Raw genomic sequence first — 22,012 nt, forward strand, 5'->3', positions numbered from 1 at the left:
CTAAGTGAATGATCTTTCTACATTTCCTTTTCTCCTCTAAATTTAGGGAGGCATATGAGGCAAAATGAGCTGAAATGAGTCAGGACACGGAGTAAATTTCTAAACTGCCATAAAAGGGTTTTAAAAATATTTTTTTACTGCCATTTCACCTTTCCAATTGTACTGGAAAAAAATAATCCAGATACAATATACATTCGAGTATAAGCTGAGTTTTTCAGACCCCTTTTAGGGTGAAAAAGCCCCCCCCCCCCTTATACTCTGGTATATAAAAATTTAAAAATAATTTTAAAACACTCTAGACTGGGTTCTTTCCCATATTTCCAGCCCCCCTTTCCATCCCAACCTTTCCCAGTTTCCAGCCCCCACCCCTTTCACACCTCAGTCATTCTCCCTTCCCCAGTTGCCTCCTTCCCACCCCAATCTGTCCTACTTTTCTAGCTACCCCCTTTCTACCTCATTTCCCCACTTTTTCAACCACCTCTTCCCATTCCAACCTTTTCCCATTTCAAATCCTTCTTTCCCGCTCTGTTCCCAAGCCAGTCTTTCCCACTTTTCCTTATTCATATACACACAGCATTTCTCCCAAAATGTATATCATTGTTAAAATAAACTGTGGTGATTATTGCATTATTATTGTTGTTATTACATTTATTATTTTACTCATTATTACATTTATTATTTTACTGTTATTACATTTATTTTATTATTTCTTGTTATTATTACATGTATTATTTTACTCTTTTTATTGTTATTAAATTATTTTACTCTTTATTATTATAATATTCTTTTAATCATTATTACTACATTTATTAGTTTTACTCTATGTATCATTGTTATTATTACATTATTTTGCTCTATTATTATTGGAAGGATACAAGCACACATTTATATTGAATAAGGTTAGAATAATAGTTTAATCAGACTTGGACAGTCTTATCTTAAATTACAGTTGTATGTAAATATATTAGCAAACATTTAACCTACTGATGCCTCAATTAATGTAATTTTATTGGTATCTATTTTTATTTTGAAATTCACCAGTAGCTGCTGCATTTCCCACCCTCAATTTGTCTAGTCAATAAGTTTTCCCAATTTTTTGTAGTAAAATTAGGTGCCTCGGATTATATTCGGATCGGCTTAGACCCAAGTATGTACCTGTAGATTGTGTTTAGGATCACAGCAATACAGCGGTTTCCATGAAAAGGAACAAAGAAGAGCCATTTCCTTCAGGGCTACATTAAAGAAAGGAAGGAATTCTAAAGATCACGATGGATTTATAGTCTCATGGGTGCATCATCACAGCTGGCCCATTTGTAAGTTGCATCAGTGGCAAGGACCTCAGCTGGCCTAGGATGAGATCAGCAAATGAAATGGGCCAATAGTTAGAGACACATGGGTACTTTTCCATTTTAATTACTTCATTTCAAGATCTGCTCCCAGGCTCTGAAAATCTCTTCCTAGAAAATGTAGATTGACTAACCCCACCCTCCTGCTGTCCTTTGTGGACAGGTGAAGACTTTTCCTTTTTTTGAATTTCACAAACAAACTGCTATAATTACAGTGGGATCTTGGTATCCATTGGGATTTGATTCCACAACCCTTCAGTGGATATTGAAATCTCTAGTTTGACACCACTTTAATTGCCATAGCTCAATGCTATGGAATCCTAGAAGCCAGACCCATAGCCAGAAAACAATAGGGTGGGGGGGGGGGGTTGGGTTTGAAACATTTTTTTAAATAAATCATGAAGAGTAGGCACCCAACACAAAATAATTTTAAGTATATGAGTCATTCTATATTTTATATAGACTCAAATCAAATTTCTATTTTAGTTGAGAAGTTTCAAGTCTAAAAAAAAACTGAAAATGACTCTAAATTGGTAATGTAGTGGTTACAAAAACATCACAATGCCTGTTGGAAACACTTGAAAACTATTTCAGTACACTTTGACAGAAACCAGGCTCCATCAATAAACTTCGGTGAACATTCAAGAGTGCAAGTCCAGTCAAGTCTTTCTTGTTCCATTAAGCTTCTTATGTATTTTTCCAATGTTTAAGAGTTGAAAATAAACTTTCATTGTAACTGTTGACAATGGCAATGTTGCAAAAATCTGAAGAATTTTCTTCACATTCAGAAAACAACTGTCTATCTGCAGGTGCAATCTTTTCCCATTTTCTACACCACAGGTCAGATTCTTCCATCAGTGTGTCAGTATCTTCAAGACATTCATTCTAAAGTTCTGCACACTTGTTCAAGTTGGATTTTCAATGGCCACAATTAATAGGGAGAAACACAGGGTATTTAGCCTTCTGTGATAAAAAGTGCAAGTGCCTCACCAAACTACAAATCCCATAGCAATGAGTGATGGAAGTTTAAAAAGGTGTCAAACTGCATTAATTCTACAGTGTAGATGTACAACACTCAAATCACTATTAACTGCATTGAACTGGATTATATGCAGTATAGACTCATGAAATCCAATTCAATCTGCATTCTATGGCAGTGTAGATGGGACCAAAGCTTCTTTTTTGTGCAAGTAACCAAACATATTAAATAAAGGACCGGGTGTGGGGCAGCTGGTTGGGAGTCAGCTGCATTAAAATCACTAGTGATCGAAAAGTCATGAGTTTGAAGCCAGTCCGGGTGGGAGTAAGCTCCCGACCATTTGTCTAGCTTGCTGTCGACCTTTGCAGCCCAAAAGACAGTTGCATCTGTCAAGTAGGAAATTTAGGTACCGCTTATGTGGGGAGGCTAATTTAACTAATTTACGATGCCATAAAAATCTCCAACAGTGTGCAAAAAAATGAGGAAGTACTCAATCGGTGTCATAAGTGGACGGTGAAGTGACAGCTCCCCAGATGGCCAGAATTCGATTATACCCTCATGAAGCTAGAAAGTTAAATAGCCTCAGTGTGTCTGTCTATATATGTTGTGTGTCTATGGCATTGAATGCTTGCCATGTATATGTGCATTGTGATCCGCCCTGAGTCTCCTAAGGGTGAGAAGGGTGGAATATAAATACTGTAAATAAATAAATAAATAAGAAAGGACAGTGGTCCAACAATCAAAGGAAATCATTGGCTTTGTTTCTTCATTATTGTTCCTTCTGGGATATTTGTAGTTATTTGAATTAGCACCCAATTACATTTTTGATGTGTGATCTTTATAATATTGACTAAATAGCAGTACAGCCAGCACAGGCATGATATATATTACTAAAATATATTATCGCCAGGGCCCCCATGGCAATAATATATTTAGTGTACTGGGTACACTCTGGAAGAAAAGAAAGACAACAAAAAACAGATGTCAGTTCGAACATAAATGTTGGTTGGAATGGTGGGAGTTGTAGTTCAAGAGAAACAGATCTGTGGAAGGTTGGTTTAAAGCCTGTACTTGTTTGTGGTGTCTTTTCTAAGGCGGATGCTTCCACTCAAACAAAGCTCAGATCTCAGGCCAAGAAGGTCTGTAGGGGAAACCTGCTCTCTAGTGGAGAAATATAAAATCGCTGCCATTAAAAAATATTACTATATTCCTGCACGCTTACCATAATCATATACTCATAGTTGAATCTGATGTAACTTACTTATCAGTAGCTTTAGTATATAGTTGCTCTGAAAATAGTTTTATAACCATCAACCAATTATTCTGACATACAATGGGATTATATTAGTTTTATACAAGATATTATTTCACAATTTCTAACTGAGCCTTACTATCATCATTCCCACTGCCTGACATCAGAAAGCCAGAGAAATCTGGTCTTTCATACAAGCTAAAATTTGGAACATTCTGGTTCTTGGGAAAAAATATGACTCCAGCGTGCAACAAAATGCTCCCGCATGGAGAGTCCCCTTTTAAGAACAGAACTTTGAAAACTTATTTTTGAGGTACAACTGCCAGTTAGTGTGTGCCATGCTAACTGCAAAATCCTTGCAGCAGTAGCCTCAGAAATAAACTTTTCTAATTTCTCATTCTGTATTCTAGCCACTCCAGATTCTCTTTTCTGCGCCTCTAGCAGTAGTGTACAGCCACTGGGCTATCTAGGGAGCCCCCCCAATAGTTTTGTACTTTTGCAGATTTCAAGACAATCCTGCTGAAATGCTTTCTTTTTCCATGCATGTGGTTCTGGTTAACCTACAAAAGCAACAGCACTCACAGTGTGGATATCAAAAACAGATCATTCATTTTGTAGTTATTTTTGTTTTTACGATCCCTGATCTCTTTGGCAGATGAAGTGCAAAATGATTCAAAATACAGAATGTCTCTCACACATGCACCAATTAGTGCACCAATCCACTGGGAAGGCAGCAGATTACAGGAGCTGTATTCATGGACCTGACAGCAGCATATGATACTGATTGCCTTCTCCTGAGAAAAATGTATAATATCACAAAGGACTGCCACCTCGTCCACTTCATAGGAAATCTGCTACAAAACAGGAGCTTTTTTGTTGAGTTCCAGACCCAGAGAAGCAGATGGTGAAAACAGAAGAATGGCCTGCTTCAGGGGAGAATGCTTGCTCCATCCATGTTTAACATTTACACAAATGATCAGCCACTGCAAGAAGGGACAGAGAAGTTCATCTATGCTGAAGATCATGTCATCACTGCTCAAGCATCGAGCTTTGAAATTGTTGAATAGAAGGTCTTCGGAGCTTTAGGTGCTATTACTGCCTATTACAGGGAAAACCAGCTGATTAAAAATCTGTCTAAAACACAGATGTGTGCTTTTCACCTTAAGAACAGACAAGCATCTCGAGCTCTCAGGATTACCTGGGAAGGAATCCCATTGGAGCTTTGCAGCACACCAAAATACCTGGGAGTTACTCTGAACTGTGTTCTGATTTATAAGAAGTTCTGCTTGAATATCAAGCAAAAAGTGGGTGCTAGAAATAATATCATATGAAAGCTGACTGGCACAACCTGTGGATCACAACAAGACACAGTAAAGACATTTGTCCTCGTGCTTTGCTACTCTGCTGCTGAGTATGAATGCCCAGTGTGGAATACATCTCACCACGTTAAAACAGTGGGTGTGGCTCTTAATGAGGCATGCCACATTATCACAGGATGCTTACACCCAACACAGCTGAATAAATTATACTGTTTAGCTGGTATTGCACCATCTGACATCCATCAAAAAGTAGCAGCCTGTAATGAAAGGACCAAGGCATTGACATCTCTGGCCCATCCTCTGTTCAGATATCAGCCAGCAAGATAACACTTTAAATCAAGAAACAGCTTCTTAAGATCTACAGAGATACTTGCAGGAACATCACAACAACCAAGAGTCCAAAGGTGGCAGATGACATACTGTATTTTGTTGAAAATGAAACTACTTGTACAGTTCTGTGGATACGGGGATCATACTATAATTCAGTCTTAGATAAGATTGCACTGCTTTGCCACCTTCACTGCTTAGGCCCCTTCCACACAGCTGAATAAAATCCCACATTTTGTTCTTTGAACTGGAATATATGGCAGTGTGTACAGATAAACCTGTTCAAAGCAGATTGTGGGATTTCCTGCCTGATATTCTGTGTTATATGGCTGTGTGGAAGGGCCCTTTGAATGGGTTCTAATGGTACAAAACTGCCATAAAGTGAAATGCTCCTGGGCACTTTTCCTGGTGGGAACAACTAGAGATGGTTGATGCCAAAAATGTCTGCCATTCTGTGATCACTAAGAGACAATACAATGCACAACATGCCATTTGTCACTTAAGCTGATAGGATACATTTTGAATTGTTGAAGACATATTTTATAACCAGGATGGGGAATATGGGGCCCTCTGAATGCTGTTGCCTTGCAATGTTCATTGGCTACAGGCAACATTGGTCAAATACCTGAAGGACTCCCTTACATGTGTGGAACTCTACACTGTTTGAAAGTAGAGCAGTCCAAGTCCGGTTTAAGGCAAAAGAGTCATAAGAAGAGAGAATAGGGAATTTGAAGCTACCAATCCATTAAACATTTTGGATTTACAGAATGTCTGCTGCTATATCAATTTACATCTCTCATTCTCTTTGCATCATGCATGTTCTCTTTTTTGGAAACACTTTGTCCTCTTTTTTACACCATGCATTTTCTCTTTATGGAGCCATTTTTTTGTAACAACCCCACTACAAAGGCAACATCTCTCCTCATCCAGTATGACATATTTTGCACAGGCACATGCATACACAAAAGGATTATGATGGGATTTTATTTGGCTTATTCCAGCTGTCATTCCAAAGAGTAGACTTTTTGTTTTGTTAATACTGGCTGGCTGGGTGGAAGTCCTCACTGCAGACAATAGTAGTCTTAATATTTGCTGATAGAAAGACAAAGACTGCTTGTAGAGAGAAATTGCAAAAACAGGAGAGGTAAATGAGGAAAATGTTGCTGCTCATCTGCCTTTGTACTCTGTTGGCAGTACTGTGATGACAGTTACAGCACAGGTGACTAACATATCTCCCAGGGATTGGTTTCTTTGTTTGCACCAATTCTCCATTGGTCTTAAAGCACGTCAATGACTATATTTCCTTTCCCTTTAGTTCTGAACTTTTGGGTCATATACACCTGGCAAAGAAATCTGACTAGGATCTTAATGTGGACATAAATTATTGGGACTTTTATCTTGATTTAATTCTTGGAGCTTTTACCAGAGTATTTGCAAAGGCTTTCTATATGCTGAATAAAAATGGAAACCACTTCAAAGTTGCTTCTCTTCAACTAACTCTGACTGAAACCAATAAATTCCTGACTAGACTTCAGGACTCAATAGAACTGTACTGCCATTTAAATGGTAATATTAAGAGTCACTTGACTGGGGATTCAGCAGCATGCTGGAGCTCAACCCTGCTTTTAAATTGATACTTCAGTGTTGAAAACCTCTATCTCTTATCTCCAGGGCCACTTCTACACTGCCATATAAAATCCAGATTACCTGCTTTGAACTGGATTATCTGACAGTGTAGACTCACATAATCCAATTCAAAGCAGATAATGTGGATTATCTGCTTAGATAGTTTGCATTATATGGCAATGTAGAAGGAGCCCAGATTTCAAAGCTGACTCTACTAATGATATCGAGCAAGAATTTGGAGGGCCTTGCCTTGGAGACAGAGGCCGGTTAGACCCACCAAAGAGGATCCGTTTACCTGGCGAGAAAGAAGCATGCACAATAGATTTTTCCCTGAGTTATCTCACCAAAGTTGAAGAATTACATTACAATAGGAGCACATTGATAAGTAAAAACTTCACAATGCTTCAGGTTTATTGCCTGACGCAGCTGCCTCACACTGTCTAATAGTGATATCGGGCAACATACAGACCCCTGCCTTCAAGCTGATCAGAACTACAGCAGGGAGTTCCACAGTTCTTGGTTGTTCGAGTGGGTCAACATCAATGAGAGTGTGATTCCAGCAGCAGCTTCAAACTGAAAAGCCACTTTTTGCTTTGCTTTCTTCCCCTTACAATAACCTAAGCAAAATGGGAGTAGATAGTGAGGTATTAAGAAACAATGGGGTTGTTTGTTTTGCATTTCACAAATGTGGAATTGACCATTCCTTGTTTGTTTCTTCACCAAGGCAGTTTTAGGTACAGCATGAAACAACTGAAGGACTGTTTCATACTATAGAGCATTGGTTCCCAACCTGTGGTCTGTGGACCACCAGTAGTCCATAAAGAACTAAAACATGGTCCACAACTTCACCATTACTACACTGTTGCAACGAGAGCAACTGGTCTTGCAAAACTCTTATAGTGCCAAGGCTTATTAAATATGGTTTTCTGTGGGAGAGCAGATGGCGACTACTGGATAGCATATGTTCCGTATCAGAAACTAGAGCTGATGTGGTCTATCCAATGCAATTTTCTGAATCAGCACCCCAAATAACCAAACCGAATCTAAAGTTGACCAAAAACTGATTCGTAAACCTTTTGGTACTAATATTGGAGAGTGGTCCCTGGTCAAGTGGTCCTTGGTCAAAAAAAGGTTGGGAGCCACCAATAGTGTGAACAGGAATAGTGTGAACACAGCAAGCAACCCAGGACAATAGTGCTATTCTTCCACTTTAACTGCCATAGTTTCATCCTATGGAATCTTGCAGTTTGTGAAACCTCACAATGAGCACTCTGGCAGAGAATTCTGAATTCTAAATATCTGTTGCTGAACTCCAGAGAAGTGGATGTACCACAACTTTTGATTGTTCTGTTAGGACAGAATGTGGAGAAACAGAATGGTATCCAAGTGTCAAGATGTTCAGTAATTTTATAATCTTATTTGTTTAGTTTGTATGCTGAACATATAATATGCAAAACTGGATTAGATTTTGCGGATGGGATGAAAACTGGAGGAAGGAACATCAATAATAATAATAATAATAATAATACACTTTATTTATATTCTGCCCTTCTCCCCTAGGGGACTCAGAGCGGATTACAGCATTTTACATGCATAGGCAAACATTCAATGCCTTTACAATTATATACAATGAATGCACACAAACAAAGGCAAGGGCTTCTCCTTTCATTTCCAGATTCTGGAGGTGGTGTTCATCTCTGGCTCGGGGAAGGTGCTTTCCTCCATTATTTTCAAGCTGAGGAACCTAAGTTGTCACTTAGGTTCCTCAGCTTGTGTGGCCAGCAAGATTGCTTGGAGTGTCTCTTTGCCTTTCCCCGCCAAAGCGGTACCTATTTATCTACTCACATTTGAATGTTTTCGAACTTCTAGGTTGGCAGGAGCTGGAGCTGACAGACAGGCGCTCACCCCATCTCATGGATTCAAACTGCTAACCTTTAGGTCAGCAGTTCTGCACCACAAGGGTTTAACCCATTGCGCCAGATGGTGTCATATGCAGGTGACACCATAGTACTAAGAGAAAATAATCAAGTTGTGGAGTAAATGTTGAAGAAAGGCAGATATACAGGTTTACTTCATTAAAGTAAACAATGAAGACATTGAGATAGTCCAATATTTCCTATAATGTAGCCCAATCATTCCTCAGAATGGAGATTGAAGTCAAGAAATCAAATGACCAGCATTTGGTAAGGCAGTTATAAAGAAACACAAGAAGATCCTCAAGTATAAAATCTATAATAGAATGCCAAAATCAGGATTGTCTGTACCATTGTATTTCCAATTTCTATGTATGGTTGTGGAAGTGGCAGTGAAGAAGTCTGATAGGAAGAAAGTCAACTATGGTAGACTCTCAGTTAACCCATGCCGGTTAAATGGTAAATGCCAGATAAATGCAGTTTCTGTTTACTTGAGAGTTAACTATTAAAAATAGGTCTAGCTAACACTATAACCTATACTATATCATACCATAAATTCTGTATTGACTGTGTTGTCAAAGGTTTTCATGGCTGGAATCATTGGGTTGTTGTTAGTTTTCTGGGCTGTATGGCCACATTCCAGAAGCATTTTTCCTGACATTTTGCCCACATCTATGACAGGCATCCTCAGAAGTTGAGGGGATCTGTTGGAAACTAGGCAAGTGAGGTTTATATATCTGTGGAATGTCCAGGGTGGGAGAAAAAACTCTTGTCTGCTTGAGGCAAGTGCGAATGTTGTAATTGGACATCTTGATTAGCATTGAATGGCCTTGCAGCTTCAAAGCCTGGCTGATTGCTGCCTGGAGAATCCTTTGTTTGGAGCTGTTAGCTGGCCCTGATTGATGTGTGCAAAACGTCAGGAGAGAATCTGTCAACCCTTTGCTTGTGAAACTCGGTGGTTGCTGTCACAGGATGTCCAACTCTTTGTTTGTCACGCAAGTCAGATGTTCCCAACTCAACATCCTTAAATGTACTCGTCCAATGACGCATAGTCGCCCATTGTTATCGTTACTGTGATTGTGTTTATTAGAAGGTTATTTTATGACTGCTTTTTCTTCTTTTTTCTTATCTAATTTTGATGATGCTGTTGTTGTTGGTTGTTTGTTGTTTATGCTTTGATTCTATTGCTGTAATATGTTGTCCGGGCTTGGCCCCATGTAAGCTGCTCCGAGTCCCTACTGGGGAGATGGTGACGGGGTATAAATAAAGATTATTATTATTATTATTATTATTCTCACATCAACACAATCACCATAAACAGCTTGCATTCTCCGATGAATCTCCTTTGGGGTGACACCTTCTGCTGTCAAGAATTCAATAAGCAGCACTTTAGGCACTGAACTCGGACAATAGGATTGTTTGAAAATTGGAAATGGCTTTATGACCTGTGATTTGTTCTATGTGATTATGTAATTTTAATTAATATCGCTGTTTAATTGTTATGTAATGGATTTTATATTGCTGTTTTATATTGTTGTTTTGATACTGTTGGCATTGGAATTGTTGCCTGCGTTAGCCCCCCTGAGTCCCCCCTCGGGGGTGAGAAGGGCGGGGTAGAAATGGTCTAAATAAATAAAACAAATAAACAAATAAATGACTGCACGTTCCTTATATGGTCTAGGGCTGGCGTACCTGAGGACCCGCTTATCCCCCTACCAACCCCGGAGATTACTTCGGTCCGAAGACCAAAATTTGCTTGAAGTCCCCAACATCCGGACTTATCATCTGTCCTCTACTAGGCAGAGAGCCTTCTCGATTGTGGCCCCTTATTTATGGAATGCCTTGCCAGTTGAAACCCGAACCATCCGAGAGCTACTTGCTTTTCGGAAAGCCTGTAAAACCTTTCTCTTCCAACAAGCTTTCAATGGGTGAATAACTCGGGACTATGTCTGTTCTTGTTTTTATTGTATTTTAAAGTTAATTGTATTGTTTTCATCTGTTGCTGTAATGTATTGTCGAAGGCTTTCATGGCTGGAATCACTAAGTTCTTGTGGGTTTTTTCGGGCTATATGGCCATGTTCTGTAAACTACTGCTGTAAACCGCTCCGAGCCAAATTGGGAGTAGCGGTATACAAGTCAAACAAACAAACAAACAAATAAATAATAAAATTAAGTCGCATTGATCGACCATCTGCACAGGGTTCCATACTTTGCACTTTAACAACACAACTGTTCAATGCTAAGGCTTCCCGCCAAAATGGAACTGTAGATGAGAGTCTACTGAACAAGCCAGTACCTGCCACATACCAGTACTGCCATCTGTTGAGCAGTTACGATGGTGGAGGCATTACTTTTCATTCATCCCTTGTAGTAGAACTTTGCTCAACTTGCAGTTTTCTCAAACAGCTTTCCAGCCCTTTTTCCTCTATCTTAACTGGTGAAGAGTTCAGCAAAACTGAACACCTCCTTTGTGAAATATGAATCTAAAGATATGGACATGTTTGTGGATGTTTGTATGCATACATATACACACAAACATCTTACACTAACAAAGAATGTGAGCTCGAAAGGTTACAATCCTGGTGCTTAAATGACAAGCGTTTCTTTTCTTTTCAAGAGGTGATTATCTCACTTTCCAAACAGTAGAGACAGGGCTGTGCACTTGCCATGTGTATTGCCTAGTCATGAAAAAGGTATGCAACGGCCAGCCTTGCAGAGCGCCCGGATAGCTCAGTCGGTAGAGCATCAGACTTTTAATCTGAGGGTCCAGGGTTCAAGTCCCTGTTCGGGCGTGAAAGATTTTTAATTGAAAATTACAGAGAAATATAGCATTGCATGTAGCAAGGAAAGGGAAGAGGTTATTACAAAATACATATTTCTTTTTTTTTTCAAAATGCACTCAGAAAGCATTGCTTTTTATAACAATTTAAAATACTATTGCAAGCAAAAAGCTCATAATTTTTCAGAAAGAAAAGAGAAATGATTTTTAAACGTAATATAAAGGAAGGGGGAAAAAAGGGTGAATTCGCCCGAACAGGGACTTGAACCCTGGACCCTCAGATTAAAAGTCTGATGCTCTACCGACTGAGCTATCCGGGCTTCACGCTGATTAAAGTTATTATGGCGCTATATCAAAGAGAGGGCAAAAAAGGAGCGCGTCATTATTCTAATTTCAAGTCACAAACAATGAAAAGAGGAAGGTTTAGTTTTGCAAGAGGACGAAGCGCTGCGCTGTTTCAGAACAGGTAGAATCAGGGGTAGGCAAGAAAGATCGCAGGCGAGCTCTCAATGGCAGCGCAACGCAGGAGGAGGGCGCAATGTATTCAGGGCGAACACGCCCGCGAGGGGGAGCCAAACTGGTTTGTGCGCAGGTCTATGGGCATCTTGCCTCTTCGAGTAGCGCATGCGCGGCCTCCACATGGAAAGATTCTATCCTTTCCTTGCGCCTTCAGGATGGATAGGCTAGAGTTCAACAGAGCCGTACCATCACTTCCGGTTCCAGTGGAAATCCTAGATAGATATAGTCGGGTTACTGTGCGTTGTCTGAAGCATTCTCTCCTGACGTTTCGTCCACATCTATGGCAGGCACCCTCGGAGGTTGTGAGGTCTGTTGGAAACTAGTAAAATAAGATTTATACATCTGTGGAATGTCCAGGATGGGAGAAAGAATCATAGAATCAAAGAGTTGGAAGAGACCTCATGGGCCATCCAGTCCAACCCCCTGCCAAGAAGCAGGAATATTGCATTCAAATCACCCCTGACAGATGGCCATCCAGCCTCTGTTTAAAAGCTGGTCAAGAAAGAACTCTTGTTCTGCTCCAGCCAAGTGTGAATACTGCAATTGGTCACCTTGATTGGCATTTTATTTATTTATTTATTTATTTACTTTACTTATATACCGCTGTTCTCAGCCCGAAGGCGACTCACAGTGGTTCACAACAAATACGAACAGCAAAAATTCAGTGCTACAGTATAGAAACAGTTAACAACCTAACACATTACACAATTAATAAACAGTTACTACAATACCCATTCACTGTCGTCTCGTCATCAAAAACATGTTCCAGATTCGTCATCTATTGCTCCATTCCAGTGTTCATTAACCAATCATTGCACTAATTATTGGAACGTCTGCTCAAACAGCCAGGTCTTCACTTTTTTGCGGAATACCATTAGAGATGGTGCTAGTCTAATGTCCGTAGGAAGGGCGTTCCACAGCTGAGGAGCCACCACCGAGAAGGCCCTATCTCTCGTCCCCACCAGCCGAGCTTGAGAAGCAGGCGGGATCGAGAGCAGGGTCTCCCTGGAAGATCTCAAAGTCCTGGTGGGTTCATAGGCAGAGATGCGGTCGGATAGGTAGCTTGGGCCGGAACCGTTTAGGGCTTTAAAGGCCAACGCCAGCACTTTGAATTCAGCCCGGTAGCAGATCGGTAGCCAGTGGAGTTGGCGCAACAGGGGGGTTGTATGCTCCCTGCGCTCCGCTCCTGTTAAAATCATGGCTGCCGAGCGTTGGACTAGTTGGAGCTTCCATTTAATGGCTTTGCAGCTTCAAAGCCTGGCTGATTCCTGTCTGGAGGAATCCTTTGTTGGGAGATTTTCCTGCTACTTGGCAGGGGGTTGGCCCACAAGGTCTCTTCCAACTCTGATTCAGATTCTAAGTCTTAGCTGGCCCTGATTGTTTCACATTTTCATTATTTTTTAAGTATTGCTCATTATTTACTGTCCTGATTTTAGAGGTTTTTTTTAATACTGGTAGCCAGATTTTGTCCATTTTCATGGTTTTCATGGCCAACACCGACCGAGACCGCCTTCCACCTGGAAATCAATGCCCTCACTGTGGGAGAAGATGCATGTCAAGAATAGGGCTCCACAGCCACCTACGGATGCACAAGAATACTGATCATGGAAGACTATCCTACTCGTCCAACGAGGGATCGCCTAAGTATTTTCATGGTTTCCTCCTGTCTTTATGAAAATGAACAAAATCTGTCTACTAGTATTTTTTAAAAAAACTCTAAAATCAGGACAGTAAATAAAGAGCAGATGTTTAAAAACAATGCTTTTGGGTTTGGAAAGATTAGCCATTTACAAGAAACATTGCCTGGGGGACGCCTAACTGTATTGACTCAGTCTTTGAGGAAGATCTTTCCGTGTCCCCCAGTTTTATTTATCAGGTTTATACCAATTTATGCAATGCTTTTGATATGAAATAAAAAATAAAGAGCAACACTAAAAAAATAGGAGAATTCCAGGCAAGAATCATTCAGGGCCAGCTAACATCTCCCAACAAAGGATTCCTCCAGGCAGCAACCAGCCAGGGTTTGAAGCTACACAGCCATTAAATGCTAGTCAAGATGGCCAATTGTAACATTCACACTTGTTTGCAACAGACAAGACTCTTTTTTCCCACCCTGGGCATTCCACAGATATATAAACCCCACTTGCCTCACAACAGATCTCACAACCTCTGAGGTTCCCAACAGACCTCAGAACCTCTGAGGATGCCTGTCATAGATGTAGTTGAATATCAGGAGAGAATGCTTCTGGAACATGGCCATACAGCCTGGAAAACTCATAACAACCCAGTGGTTTCAGTGCTAGCCTAAAGGTGTACCTAACAGTGTAGAATTAATGCAGCTTGACACCTCTTTAACTGCCATGGCTCAATGCTATGGATTTGTGGGAATTGTAGCTTTATCAGCTCATTTTGGCTGAGAGGCCTGAACACCTTGCAAACTACAACTCCCAGGATAACAGCACAGAGCCATGGCAATTAAAGTGGTGTCAAACTGCATTAATTCTACAGTGCAGAGATGCACTCTTAGCCTTAAAAGTGTTATCTCTCTCTCTCTCTCTCTCTATATATATACTAGCTGTCCCCTGCCACGCCTTGCTGTGGCCCACTGTGGTGGTCATGGGGATTCTGTGTGGGAGGTTTGGCCCAATTCTATCGGTGGTGGGGTTCAGAATGCTCTGTGATTGTAGGTGAACTATCAATCCCAGCAACTACAACTCCCAAATGTCAAGATTCTATTTTCCCCAAACTCCACCAGTGTTCACATTTGGGCATATTGAGTATTCGTGTAGAGTTTGGTCAAGATTCATCATTGTTTGAGTCTACAGCGCTCTCTGGATGTAGGTGAACTACAACTCCAAAACCAAAGGACACTGCCCACCAAACCCTTCAAGTATTTTCTGTTGGTCAACGGAGAACTGCGTGCCAAGTTTGGTTCAATTCCATCGTTGGCGGGGTTCAGAATGCTCTGTGATTGTAGGTGAACTATCAATCCCAGCAACTACAACTCCCAAATCAATTTTTGAGTGAAGGACATATATTGGGTTGTTAGGTGTCTTGTGTCCAAATTTGGTGTCAATTCGTCCAGTGGTTTTTGAGTTCTGTTAATCCCACAAACGAACATTAAATTTTTATTTATATAGAAGATATCTGTATCTCAAAATTATGGTGGCTGGCCTGTCCCTCCCTGCTCTTGTATCGCTGTTTGTCTCTCCTTTGAGATCCCTAGAGCGGATATACTGCCCGCTGCTTTTTAAAAATAGCCCATCCGGCTGGAGACCGGAAGTCTGCAGAAAGGCCTCCGGGATCTCTATGGCGCGGCCGGAAGTGCGTGGCATCCATGTTGACTGGCGGGCGAGGGGGAAGTCCCGAGGCCCTTCCTTCCGCCATGACTAAAATGGCGGTGGCCTGTCGTGGGAGGAGGCAGTAGGGACGGCCCAGTCTCGGCCACTTTCCGCGGGAGTCGCAGGTCACCTGAGGGTGAGTCTTTGCGGCCTTTGGAAGGCTCTCGGCGGGGGAAATGCGAAGCCGTTTTCACGCGATTACATAAGCAATCATTTAAAATTATATAAAGGATTGATACCTTAGAAGGCCTTTTTAGTGAAGGAGAGGAAGAACAGAAGGAGAAACCGTTGAGGGTTTGGCCGCCTCCCAGATGTTTGAATTGGCCGCTTTTCAAGCTTCATGGCTGTTCCTGTGCTCCAAAAGCCTGATAGAGATAACTTCTTTTTTGTTGTCTTACCATAAATCAATATAAATACTTTTTATTATCACCACCATTAACCTTATATATTGTCGAAGGCTTTCATGGCCGGAATCACAGGGTGGTTGTATCCATGGATGCAGGCGAAACGTCAGGAGAGAATGCCTCTAGAACATGGCCATATAGCCCGAAAAAACCTACAACCACCCACCATTATCCTTATTTGTATGCCTCTTCTCTCCCCATAAGGAGACTCAAAGTGGCTAAAAGCAAGACGATTTTCCATTTGAAACCGGCGAGATATAAACACTAAAATAGAATTGGACATGCAACTATTTAAAATAAATAGTTAAAACCATTATAATTGAGTTATATCAGACATCTACACAATGTTGTGAAATGCAATTGTGGTTTCTCTCTCTTTGCCGTTACTTATTGGATTTAACACTGATAACTTAATTCGATATAGTGCACGTTGATAAAATAGAGAAACCGAAACGAGGAAAAAATAACCAGTCCTAACTTCATTGAAATAAAAACACTGTTCTTCCCTTACAAGCTAAATAATCCTGCTAATTGCTAATAATCATAGTAACAAGTTATTGCATACTCAGTTCTTTTTGCCCCCAAAGTCCCCATACTGTTTCTTTTCTGTTCAAAAGCTCTCATGTGGCTCATCCACGTGGATCCCAATGCAAGCATGTGGTGGGGAAGCCCAGTGGCCAAATACATATTGCGAATGCCTGTTTTGGAGATTGGGGTATGTTGCTGCCTGCCTTTTTTCTATTTGAATGGAGTAAAGGCCCCTCAGTAAATAATTGCATCTTCTTGTATCCTTACAACGAGTTCATTCGCTCAAAAGATACATTTAAATGAAGGGGACAAGGGACACCTGATTTAAGCTGATTAAGAATAGTTTGATGAAATAAATAGCATTGGCCTTAGAAATCAATTGAAGATGGTCTCCTTGGTGTTAGAACGAATCAATTGAGGAACTCTGCTATGAGGAAACACCGAGCCCAACAATGAAACTCATTTCCTCAAACAAAGATGGTATTTCAATTTTGACTAGATGGGTGCTTTAAAGGAAGAAAGAAGGATCAAGTGGTGGAAATTGTGGGGAAATTGCTGTTTTGATAAACAACTATGTGCAGGATGAAACAAAATGAAAGGGAGAGGGGGCCATGAGAGCCAGGATGAAAGAATTAAAGGTGTGAATTATAAGGAGGGGGGGGGGGAGAAACCCTGTAAGAACCTTGTAAGAAAATTCATTAGTGTGGCACTTCCTTTCAGAGTGATCACCCGCAGTTCTACAGTAGAGTCTTGCTTATCCAACCTTTTTTTTAAATAACTCTCACTGCTTTTTTTTTAAAAAAAAAACTCAGTGCCAGTCCTCAAAAGAGTTCAAATGTGAACAGAATTTTTCAAGCTTTCTCCTCCTCAGTTGTGGGAGAGCCAAGTTTGCCATTATTGCAGACTGTTTTTTCTGTCTTTACTAGATTAAACTTTTAACATTATTCTTTTGAATGCTAGAAACAGATATGCCATTGACAGTGTAGAAAAATAGTTGGAGACTGTGTTGAATAGTTTTTGAGGGGAACTTAAGAGCCTGGAGCATGTATTCACTAAGCAGTCATTTTACTTATGATGCAAGGAATTTTTTTCTTAGACGTATGTGTTGCATTCAAAATATAAACTCCTAAATGTATGACATTGTATGTATGCAACCACTATACTTCTTATTTGAGTGTGGAGCCTTATAAAGCCTCTACTGTGTTCATGCATAAATACAAGGTGTTGGCAGATTTAGGGGAATCCCAATGTTTCCGAAGTCAAAGAAGGACCTAAAGGTCTTTTGAATTCAAAAAGATTCACATGAGAACTGTGTATTTAATGATGAAGTAATGTGGAGAGATTTTTGGGAGGGAAGAACATGTAATTTCGGTAGTTCAGATGGAGTTACCTGGAAAAATACGTGATTGGGGAACACAAAGTTTGAAGAGGAGCACTCTACACTTTTTGTTGCTGTTTTGTATATATGTCTCTGGGTAGATCTATACTGACCCACAATGGAACAGACAGGCACTCCTCCTGGCCACTGCAGAGGTGGGAGGGAGCCATGACCACCCAGTGACACCAAATACAGTTCAGCAGCGATGGACAGCCACTCTGATCTCCCCAATCTTATTCTCCATGTCAGTGTTTCTCAAACTATGCTCCTCCACGTGTTTTGGACTTCAGCTCCCGGAAATCCCAGCCAGCTTACCCAGCTGTTAAGAATTGTGGGAGCTGAAGCCCAAAACATCTGGAGGAGCAGAGTTTGAGGGAAACTTCTTCATCTTACTGCAGTCTCCAACCATGTCAAGGGTCCTACTGGTCAGCTGTTGCCTGCAGTACTTCAGACTGGTTTAGCAGGGAAAGGAGGAATTGCTCTCTCCTCGCTCCACTTCCTTCCCTAATTACACTGCTGACTGTGCCAGTGCCGAAGCTGGTGATCTGGTAGAACTCATCCTGCAGCCAGAGACCTCCGCAACATGGAACAACATGGACAACATGTCGTTGATGGACGATGAAAAGCAGCAGCTCCCCTGGCGGCCAGAAAAAAAGTTAAATAGCCTCGGTGTATTTGTCTGTTAAATGTTATTTGTCAAACTGGCATTGAATGTTTGCCATATATGTGTTAACTGTAATCCGCCCTGAGTCCCCTGCGGGGTGAGAAGGGCGGAATATAAGAACTGTAAATAAATAAATAAATAAATAAACAACAGTAAGTGCCATCCTGTGTCTCTGGGCTGCCTGCGTTTAGGGGACACAGGATGACTTTGGTTGACGTGGGGCAAAGCCACTTTAAGGGGGGCCCTGCCTTGCTTTACCCTGGACTAGCTCTGTGCGGCATTTGCCCTCCATGGAGCTATCTAGGGCCTTTCCACATTAAATGGTCAGTGTAGATGTGTTCTCCCTTTTCAAATGCACCATTTTAGATTGTACTTATTATATTTGGATACAATGTATTATGCATTGTCTAAAATGGCCCAAATTGCTTATTGATGTTGCAGTATGTTACCTGTTGCTTGGCTTAAAAATGATTGGCAATATACAGAGATCTTTTGACAAATGTTTGCAAATTTTAAGTGTTTATTTCAGAACTAAGCCATACTGAAAGTCATATTGCCATAAACTTTATTGCAAAGGTTGGAATTCTCACAGATCATTTTGATTTGCTTATAGAATATGAAATCAAGATATAGTTATGTCAAGCATGATGGATAGTAAATAGTAAAAAGGAACAGGAGACTTCAGTGGATCTTTTAATCACCTTTGTTGTGAGATTTACAGTATGGGGTGCCATGTAAAAGTCTTAAAGAGCATTTCAAACATAATTATTTTGTTGCATAAATATAGTTTTCTGGAAACTATCTTAATGGAAGCATTAACTTGTATTAATTTGGGGAGTTACATGTTATAAGTATCAGCTCAGGACATGTTTGAATTAAGTCATATTCACTAGAAAAACCCAAAGTTATAATGTTGATTGGTATTTCATTCATTCCAAATGCATTCATTCATTTCTATTTAATTATTTGAAAACAATACATTTGTAAATAAATCAATGTATGGGTGCTGTGTTGTGCATATCTCCAGTCTTTATACCAGTGGTTCTCAACTTGTGAATCCCCAGATGTTTTGGCCTTCAACTCCCAGAAATCCTAACAGCTGGTAAACTGACTGGGATTTCTGGGAGTTGTAGGCCAAAAGACTACTTCTTTTGACATTATAAGCAAAAATGCTATGTTCAAAAGTAGAACAATCAACATTTTCCCATTCTGCATAGCTAGTAATTGTGGTTCAAATAGACTCAAAACCACAAATCCTGTGTAAAATTATACTCTGAAAAAAGGCAACATTGCTAAGCAGATATTCAGAACCACATGCTAACCATAGCTCATACAATATGCTGTAGCTGAGGTGGAGTATACTCCCCTTAAAATACGATTTTTTGTTTTTGTTTGCTTTTAATAATGTAGCTGTAAAACAGAACAAATCTGTGAAATTGGAATAAAAGACTGGCCTACATTTATGAACCTACCTCAATACATTATTTGCACAGAACTAATTCTTTTAAAGGTGTGTGGAAAAATGATACAGGTACACAAATTCCTAATGATTTTTGGGCTACCTTCTGATCCAATACATCCTTCAAGTTTCAGCCTTGATGATAGAATGAGCATGTAAAATAATATATATGTACAGCCTCCAAATTAGTTCTCTTCTACAAAAATATAAGCCCATTGTGTTGGTGAGGAGGTGGAGAGTGGGAAATCTTTGTACATATGCATATATATTCTAGTCTCGTGATACTGTAATGAAATTATTTGGCTGATTGGAAAAAGGAGAAAAATTGTGAACAGACAAGAGTTACTTATGTTATCTTTATTTTGGGTATTACAAAATAATAAATATTTAATACTGAAATTTCTTGCCCTTGCAAAGATGCACATTGCTCAAAATTTGGTCATAATTTCAGTATTGCCCTGGTTTGATAAATTTGGCTCTGTACAAAAACTTAACTTTTAATGTCAGATTTCTTCACATAGAGATAAAGAAATCTTATTTTCTGGAGAAATGATGTCTTGTGTTGATTTTTTAAAATTACAGTGGCAAGTAATATGCTATCCATCTTTCTCATCAGAAATTCTGGAATTAACTTCTTTCCAATTGATTGCGATGTTTGATTTGCAGCAAAGATACATTATTTGGACATTCACTCCATCTGGTGTCTTTTATGTTTTACATATTTTTATTTTATTTTTGTTGTGTCAGGAGCGACTTGAGAAACTGCAAGTCGCATCTGGTGTGAGAGAATTGGCCATCTGCAAGGACGTTGCCCAGGGGACGCCTGGATGATTTGATGTTTTTACCATCCTTGTGGGAGGCTTCTCTCATGAGGAGCTGGAGTTGATAGAGGAAGCTCATCCACCTCTCCCCGGATTTGAACCTGCGACCTGTCAGTCTTCAATCCTTCCGGCACAGGGGTTTAACCCACTGCGCCACCGGGGGCTCCTATTTTTATTCTTTCTGTGGTTATAATATTCATTATAACTATGCTACTCTTGGCATATTATATATGAAGACTTTTTTTCATTTAAAATTGAAGTAATTCATTTGCAGCTGTACTTCGACCAGATCCTTACAGATTGCTTTGACAGTAAAATTTGGTTACATTTACAGATACTTTATTGATGGTCTCTGGTCCTGATGGTTTGGACTATTCATGCTAAGGTTTATAGTTCTCTCCTTTATGTTCATCAGTATTTTTCACTGGAATAGTTTATATTGGCAAAAAGTGGACAACAAAAAAGATGCTGAACTTAGAAAAAATATTTGGAAAGCTCTATGGTTCATGAAAGAACTAACAGGTTCTGATAATGCCCATTGCAAATGTCTTGTAAGACATTTTTCTCTGTCTTTCAAATTATTGGTATGAAGTACACCTTAATTTAAGAGCCTTCGAGCTCTCAATTGAAGGCCACCATTACTTCAGTATTGTGGTGAGCCCTGTCATAGAAACAACTGTGAAGGATACTGGATGTATCTAAATCAGGAGTTCTCAGGCTTTGATCCTGGAGCATTTTTGCACTTCAGTCCCCAGAAGCCTCTACTTGCATGGTTAGCAATTTTAAATTGTGGAAACTGAAGACCTAAACATATGAAAGATCAAAAGTTAGGAACTGCTCTTCTAAATAACCGCTTCTTAAAATGTGTGTCCTGGCCCCAGATAGGGCCCCCTTACCTCAATGTTGATGTCACCAAACTTTTTGCAATGTTGCCAACTAGACACATATGACTGTTCGCAACAACATGCAGGGTTTACAATGGACCCTGCAAAAATGGTTCAGCTATACTCCTCAAAAAGGAAAATCAGCCTGGCAGGCAAGCCTTGCAGATGCTGATTTATTTTCATAAATGTTTGATTTGTCTACCTATTTTATATACCTGTATATCTGGAGTCTGTATGTATGCCCTGATGGCACAGTGAGTTAAGCTGCTGAACTTGCTGACCAAAAGGTCAGCTGTTCGAATCTGCGGAGCAGGGTGAGCTCCCGCTTTTAGGCCCAGCTTCTACCAACCTAGCAGTTTGGAAACATGCAAATGTGAGTTTGGAAACATGCAAATGTGCTGGAAGGTAACAGCGCTCAATGCAGTCATGCTGGCCACATGATCTTGGAGGTGTCTATGGACAATGCTGGCTCT

At 40.2% G+C, this 22,012-nt stretch overlaps 1 protein-coding gene and 2 non-coding genes across 8 annotated transcripts in view; 2 read left to right on the plus strand and 1 right to left on the minus strand.

Annotated features, from left to right (window-relative positions):
* The first annotated feature begins 11,481 nt into the window (after positions 1-11,481).
* On the plus strand, positions 11,482-11,554 carry TRNAK-UUU (transfer RNA lysine (anticodon UUU)). Its single transcript has one exon. It is a non-coding gene; the product is annotated as a tRNA-Lys (tRNA).
* Positions 11,555-11,788: 234 nt separating this feature from the next.
* TRNAK-UUU (transfer RNA lysine (anticodon UUU)) lies at positions 11,789-11,861 on the minus strand. The gene has a single exon. It is a non-coding gene; the product is annotated as a tRNA-Lys (tRNA).
* Positions 11,862-15,393: 3,532 nt separating this feature from the next.
* MDM4 (MDM4 regulator of p53) overlaps positions 15,394-22,012 on the plus strand; it is a 35,395-nt gene continuing 28,776 nt past the window's right edge. For 2 of the 6 annotated variants that reach the window (XM_060772977.2, XM_060772976.2), the window contains exon 1: positions 15,399-15,537. The gene's annotated coding sequence lies outside the window, so the exon portion shown is untranslated. Of the gene's footprint in view, positions 15,538-22,012 lie in introns of all 6 variants that reach the window. The other 4 variants (XM_060772973.2, XM_060772974.2, XM_067468039.1 and 1 more) reach the window with 3 other exon arrangements.

This window comes from Anolis sagrei, chromosome 4 (genome assembly GCF_037176765.1).
Source record: "Anolis sagrei isolate rAnoSag1 chromosome 4, rAnoSag1.mat, whole genome shotgun sequence".
In the NCBI taxonomy this organism is placed as follows: domain Eukaryota; kingdom Metazoa; phylum Chordata; class Lepidosauria; order Squamata; family Dactyloidae; genus Anolis; species Anolis sagrei.